Below are 6,788 nucleotides of genomic sequence, written 5' to 3' on the forward strand. Positions count from 1 at the left end.
AAAAAAAAAAAAAAAAAAGAAAAAAGAAAAGAATTCCTGGATGCATAGAGAATCCTTGGGAAGTCTGTCCAATCATTCCTAAGATCATCCCCACTGTCTCTGCAGGCTAAGGACCATGAACTCTTGTGGTTGTTTTGTAACACTGAAGTTTTGGAGATAAAGTAATGCATGCTTCTCTGTGGCCTGCAGTAGCATTAGCTCTCCAGTGCTCGGGGAGGTGTTCTGGTCTGCATGTCGCTGCTTGACTGAAACAGCTCTGCCTTTGCTTGTTAGGGAGCTAAGCTAGGTTCCCAAGGCCGTCTCCTGGAATCTCTCTCTTGGATCTGCATTCCTGAATGCAGTGGCTGCCTTTGCCCAAGTGCACACGCATGGCAGGAAGCCTAGGTGCCCTTTCTGTTTCAGATGCAGAAGACCATGGCCTCTAGAAATGGCTGATTCACTCCACGGCTGCACACTGCCATCTTTCTCACAACTAACACCCTGGGCATTTTGAGATCTGAGGCTGTAGGTTTGGTCACGGTCTCTTTGCCAATGACCATATTTCCCAAAATTGAGACACCAGGCATTTTGAGCTCAGAGACTTCTAGCTCTAGCTTGACCTGTTGTATTAGCATGGTACACATTAGGACCAATATCAGTCATATCCCTTATCCATTCTTCTATAGACACTTCTCGAGCCTTCTTGGCCTTTGATGGTCTAATACTTTTTTGCCTTTGGTTTTCACCTTTTCAACCACCAAAGTCTCTACCAACACCTGCCTTGCCTCAGGCTCTGATCGGCGGCTTTTGCAGCTGAGTCTAACCTTTGTGATCAGTGAGGGCCCCTCCAGAGCCTTGTATAATCTTTGTAAACGAGGTGGCCTTTTTCCTGGGCCTCTCACATTTGTCCCAAGTTGTTAAGCCACTAAGGAACACTGTTCAATAGTAACATTATGAAACTGAAACTATTCTTGTATATCAGAGCACTGCACTTCTCCCAGCCACTGTAGAGCTGATGGGGGTCGGTTCAGATAGCCACCGCTGGAGCTGCTGCCACCTCTGGAGCTGCTGCCTGTGGAATGATGGGAAAATCATACCCTGAGTGGCTGAAGCAAGGCAAGCTCCAGTAACTCTTGTCTTTTTCTTTAGCTCTTTTGTACCCAAAATTCTCTAGAAACAGTCACCACAAAACACATGCTTGGAAAAAGAGGTTAAAATCACTACACAAACAGAAATTACAACAGGATTATTGATTACATATTCTTCTTTTGGAACTTTCACCTAACTCTACATGCCTCATCTGTCTGTCTCCACACGTTCATTGTTGCCCCAGAGCAGTAATTCTCTTGTAGATAAGCAAAGCTTACGCAGACCAAGCTGGGGGAGAATACACTCCTCCCTGTGCTTAGCTGCGACAGTCCTGTTTATTTACTAAGGAACAGGTCATCTGTCCTGCCTCTTAGTTTTGAAGTCTTGGTCAGCTAGATTGGCTAGTCCTCTCTCTGTGTTCTTATGTACACAATGAAATCACCTGCTCTTTGTCATGACTTCCTTCTCATGGTGCACCCGGAAACCTGTGCCACAACTCTAGACCAAGCTAAGTTCCTAGATCAAGGAATTTAGGCCCAAGCTGGAATGAATGTCTTGTTTGATCATGAACACTTGCCCCAAGCCTGTTTTTCTTGCTCCTACAATCACATGCTTGTAACGCTGCGGGCTTACTGGTCTCCCTTTCTCACCTGTGAGGCTCTTGCCATTCTATGAGAAAGGACCACACCCTATTCTTGATTTGAATTTTAAACTTTCTATCAAACTACTCTTAACTTCCCAAAATTATTTAAACTAACTTCCCAAAACTACTTTAAATTGAAAATTCCATAAAATCATTGATTTATCTAAACAGCATTATCTCAAGAATGTTCATCTTCGTGCTGATCTTCAGGAAACTTGCCCAAAAGAGTGGGTTATCACCCAGAGCTAGTCACAGCAGCCTCTAGAGGCAGTGAGGGTCTCACCATGCCAAGTTCACGAGGGATATAGCAATGACAAACCTGAGAAGGCACATCAGGAGCAAGCAGCAGCCCTGGGACGAAGACCCTGGGGCTGTGCCTCTGTCTCCAGGGCACGCCACCACAGCCAAGCAGAGCTGTGGGCCATCTCCAGGAAGCTCAGTTGCCCACTGCAGCTCTTACTGCATGGCGTTCACCATCCCTGGGAAGAAAGAATCCTAGCCGGATCTCCTCACTGTGCCACAGCTAAGGTGAGAGCTGCCAGGTCCGCCTCCGCTGATGCTCTTAACAAAGGGACTGATGACTGTGTTCTGACGTGACAAGATGAGGGACTGAGCATTCTTAAGCCCCTGTGCTCGCTTGTATTGGTCTCCATTCACTGTAACCAGGAAAACACACCTAGAGGCAACCTTCCTACTGTAGCTACAAATGACTGCTAGTGTCTGCCTCCAGCAGCCTTGCTTTTTCGAGACAGGGTCTCACTGTGTAGAGCTAGCTAGGCTTGACCTTGCAGCGACTCTCTGGCCCCCCAGCCGCTGAGCCAAGCATGTACCTGGCTTTGCCCTTGGTCTCTCTTAGGTTGACTCGGGTCATCTTCAGTACCTTTTTCTCTGTGGCCAGAAAGGATAATTTTCATAAACAAAGGAGGCAAAGTAGGTAACACTGTTTGGAGTGCACGAGAGGAGTGGAGTCTTGAAGTAGCATTCAGGAATGAATCATCACCCATGGGCACAAATGGTCTTAGAAGGTTCTGTGCTCCGTAGGAATGGATTGGCTTGGGGGTCCTTCTGAAGAGAGAAGGACCAGCATCCCCACCCCAGCTCTAACCCACTCTGAGGCTCAGTGAAGAGAGTTTTTCCCTAGAAGAGAGTTTGCTGAGCAGCAGGGAGGCCCACCCTCCCTCATACCCACAAGCCTTTTCTAAGCTCAGCAGCAGCCTTGGCTTGGGCATCACTTAGAGGGTTTATGGGCAACTTCAGCACGCACGGTTTCACTTGTGCAACACTGTGAGCACCAGCCTGAGTGTGCAGCTCTCCTTTTATGAAAGAAGCCAAAATTCTTGCCGCCCCTCCTCACTCCTCCTCTTGTGTGTGTGTCTGTGGATTGGTTAGAAGTGGCTGATGGTGTCGGGTGGAGAGCAGAGCAATCTTCCTGTGGGAGCGGGCACCGTGGGGTGCTGCTGTGTCTCCCTCATTTTCTATGTTCTTCTCTTAGTAGGTCTCAAGTGAGACAGATATTTTTGTTTTAGAGATTCCAAAGTCTATATTTTTAGTGTAAGAAGTGTACCCTCTCTACACTTCATGTCGTAAATAGAACTGGGAATAAAATGTGCAATTGTGATTACCCTGTAGCAATGTATGGTAGAAATAAGGCCCCGGGGCAGGTGACTGAGTGTATCTCTGAGCCCTCTCTCTGCCTGCCCACACTGTGTGTGCTCAGCTCTTTGGGTTTCAAATAAAGCCTGTATTATAAACTGCTTGCTTCTGTACTGATTTCCCGGAGAAGCATCATGAACATGGGCAAAATAGGGTGGGTGTCTGCCGAGGATGCTCCTGTGTGCCGTCCTCCCTGGTGCAGTCCTGAGGATGCTCCTGTGTACCGTCCTCCCTGGTGCAGTCCTGAGGATGCTCCTGTGTACCGTCCTCCCTGGTGCAGTCCTGAGGATGCTCCTGTGTACTGTCCTCCCTGGTGCAGTCCTGAGGATGCTCCTGTGTACCGTCTTCCCTGGTGCAGTCGTGAGGATGCTCCTGTGTACCGTCCTCCCTGGTGCAGTCCTGAGCAGAGTCCCAGCTGAGCCTCAGTGGTCTTTCTCTTACAGTCAGCAGGAAAAGGAAAGCGGCCATTTTAAAGATACTCCTGGGCTGTGGAGACCATTCGCCAATATCCAAGCACTACCATTGTCTCAAAATACAGATGTTAGACTCTGGTTCTGGAAGAAGGGGGGTTACTTGATTACATTAACTCTTATATTTTTGGTTGTGAGCCTAACCTTTAATGGCTGAGCCATTTCTCCAGCCCAAAAACACTGTCACTGGCTTCAGACGCACCAGAAGAGGGCGTCAGATCTCATTACGGGTGGTTGTGAGCCACCATGTGGGTGCTGGGATCTGAACTCACAACCTTTGGAAGAGCAGTCGGTGCTCTTATCCACTGAGCCATCTCACCAGCCCCTATTTTAACTCTTAAAGTTGACCATTCAAGGGTCAGGGACAAGGGGAAGATGAATACAACTGACTAAGAACAGAGTGGGTGAAAGAAAAGGGTACACGTGGAACCGGGCAGGACGCTTGACTAGAAGCACCCTGAGCCCAGTGGCCCAGGTGGAGATTGAGAGAAGTGTGGTCAGTTGAGCTGGGCCTGCCTTTGGCTGTCTTTCTAGCCCCTCAGCAGTGTGTGCATGTCCTCTGCCTCACAGGGATAGGTTCAGACTGGGCCTAGTTTTGAGTACAGGGGAAGAAGCTCTTACAGTGCACAGCCAGCTCTGAAGCTGTGAGCTATTCAAGGCTGGGGACACTGGAGCTCCAGAGGGCGTCATCCTTGCTACGCCCAGGGTTAGGAGTCTATTGATAAAATGTCCGTAGGAAGCACCTGGCTCACATGATGTAGTAAGTTTCTTTGCTGTCTCCCCCTTTCAGTCTCACCGCTACAAGATGGCTCCTGAAACCCTAGTGTGAGTTCAATTAGCCAAGATAATTTTCCTATGCAGGAGAGGTAGCAGTCTCTCCCTCTTGCCCTCTCTCACCCCTCCAATCCCCTCCATCTGAAGCAGCCCCAACACCCTGAGTCAGAACCGGGTCGCAGGCCCATCTCTTAAGATGGAAAAGAAGGACGGATGGTCATGGCCCATTAGGTTTCCTCCTTTGGAACTGGAACTCACTTCCCTGGTCATGCCCTAACACCTGTGCAGAATCAGAGTTCTGAGTGAAGGATAAGCTAACGAGCCCAGGGGATGCTGACCCGTGTCGCCTCCTGCAGAGCTGGACCTGCTAAAGAGAACAGCAGGAGCTCTCTCTGCCCAGAGATTCCCATTCTCCCAGGACCCACACAGACAGACCCACCCAGCTCCCGTCAAACAGACAGACAGAAGCTCCGGAGTGTGCACAGGTAGCGAATGAACGACTAGCGTGTGCCCAGGAACGGTGTGCACAGGTGCGGCTCTCCTCAGATACTCTGCAGATGGCTCCTCTCCCCAGCGGGCCTGAGCATCAGCTGCTGGAGCAGCTCACCCCTGCCAGGCTTCACCTCCAGCTAGCTCGTTCCCACCCGGTTCTAGAATGCTCCCCTGCACTTGAGCTCTTGCCCAGGCTCTCAACAGCCTTGCCACCTCCAGATTCTTCCAGCTTCAGCCCCCACAACTCCCAGTTTTACGGTCTCTGTGCTTCCAAACGATCCCCTAGGTAAGTCCTGCCTGGCATATCTTAGTAGGCCACAGTACACAGACCTGATAGGGTTGGGGGCCAGCGCGGGGGGTGGGGGGTGGGGAGGGGAGGGACGCAGCGGGGAGGAGAACGGTAACGGACTAGGTGAGTCCTGCTTGGCATAGCTTAAGTAGGCCACAGTACAGGGCCCTGATAGGGTTGGGGGCCAGCGCAGGGGGGTGGGGGAGGTATGGGGAGGAGAACGGTAAAGTCTACTTTACTTTACTGAAGCAGTAAAGTCTATGGCTGCGGGGCTTAAAGATGCTTCAACAGTTAGGAGCAGTTATGGCTGCTCTCCCCGGAACCCACACGGCAGCTCACAACAGTCTGTCACTGCAGTCCCAGGACATCTGAAGCCCACCTCTGTCCTCCAGAGGCACCACACACACAAGTGGTGCACAGACACACATCCAGGCACAACACCTGTACACATAAAATAAAAAGTTAGATTGAAAAAGAAAGTAGACCGTGAAGGACTCTGGAGACGAGCCCGAGAGACACTGAGACGCTGTTTGGAAGGTTGTTCTCCAGACTCCAGCTGTGACACAGATGTACTGTTTCAGCTGTGACACAGACTTACCGTTTCCATTTGCTCGGGTTTAGCTTTAGGGGTACACAGGCACCTGCTTGCGGGATGCCGCCCTGCACACAATCCCACTACACTTGCCCAGTGCACTCTGACGGAGGGAAGCCCTGACCTCACAGCCAGGGAAACCCTGAGACAGCTGGCTTACAGGTTCAGAGGTTCAGTCCATTCTCATCATGGCAGGGAGCGTGGCAGCATCAAGGCAGGCATGGTGCAGGAGGAGCTGAGAGGTCTACATCTGGATCATCAGGAAGAGACACTGAGCTTGTCGCCCCCAGTGACACACTTCCTTCAACAAAGCCACACCTCCGAATCCCTCCCAAGCAGTGCCACCCCCTGATGACTAAGCATTCAAACGTATGACCCCCATGAGAGCCGTTATTCTCATTCAGACCGCTACAGGGTCACGGGGCTTCCCACGGTCCAGCCATGGCTGTAATCTTAGGCTTTGTGTGACCCACTGTGCCATATTGATGCTTTTAACCTGAACCACTGCAAGTGGCCAGTGTCTGCTGTTGTGTGCACTTGAGAATCGTTCTGATCCAGTGTTGGCAGCACATGCAGTGGGTGCTACAGATGAGGAAAGTCTTGCTCCTGAAGATGCTTGCGTAGCTGAGTAGCAGAGCCCTGCTGGGTTTTGTCCGGATCTGTGTTCCTGGGTCTGTGCTCTGGGTCTCTGCTTCCAACTTCCGTTCTCTGCAGATTCCAGAATATTCATGTCCTGGGTTTTGTAGGTTTTCTGTTTGTTTGTTTGTTTGTTTGCTTCAATTTGACACAAGCTAGAGTTACCTGGAA

The sequence above is a fragment of the Mastomys coucha genome, unplaced genomic scaffold, assembly GCF_008632895.1.
Source record: "Mastomys coucha isolate ucsf_1 unplaced genomic scaffold, UCSF_Mcou_1 pScaffold11, whole genome shotgun sequence".
Classification (NCBI taxonomy): domain Eukaryota; kingdom Metazoa; phylum Chordata; class Mammalia; order Rodentia; family Muridae; genus Mastomys; species Mastomys coucha.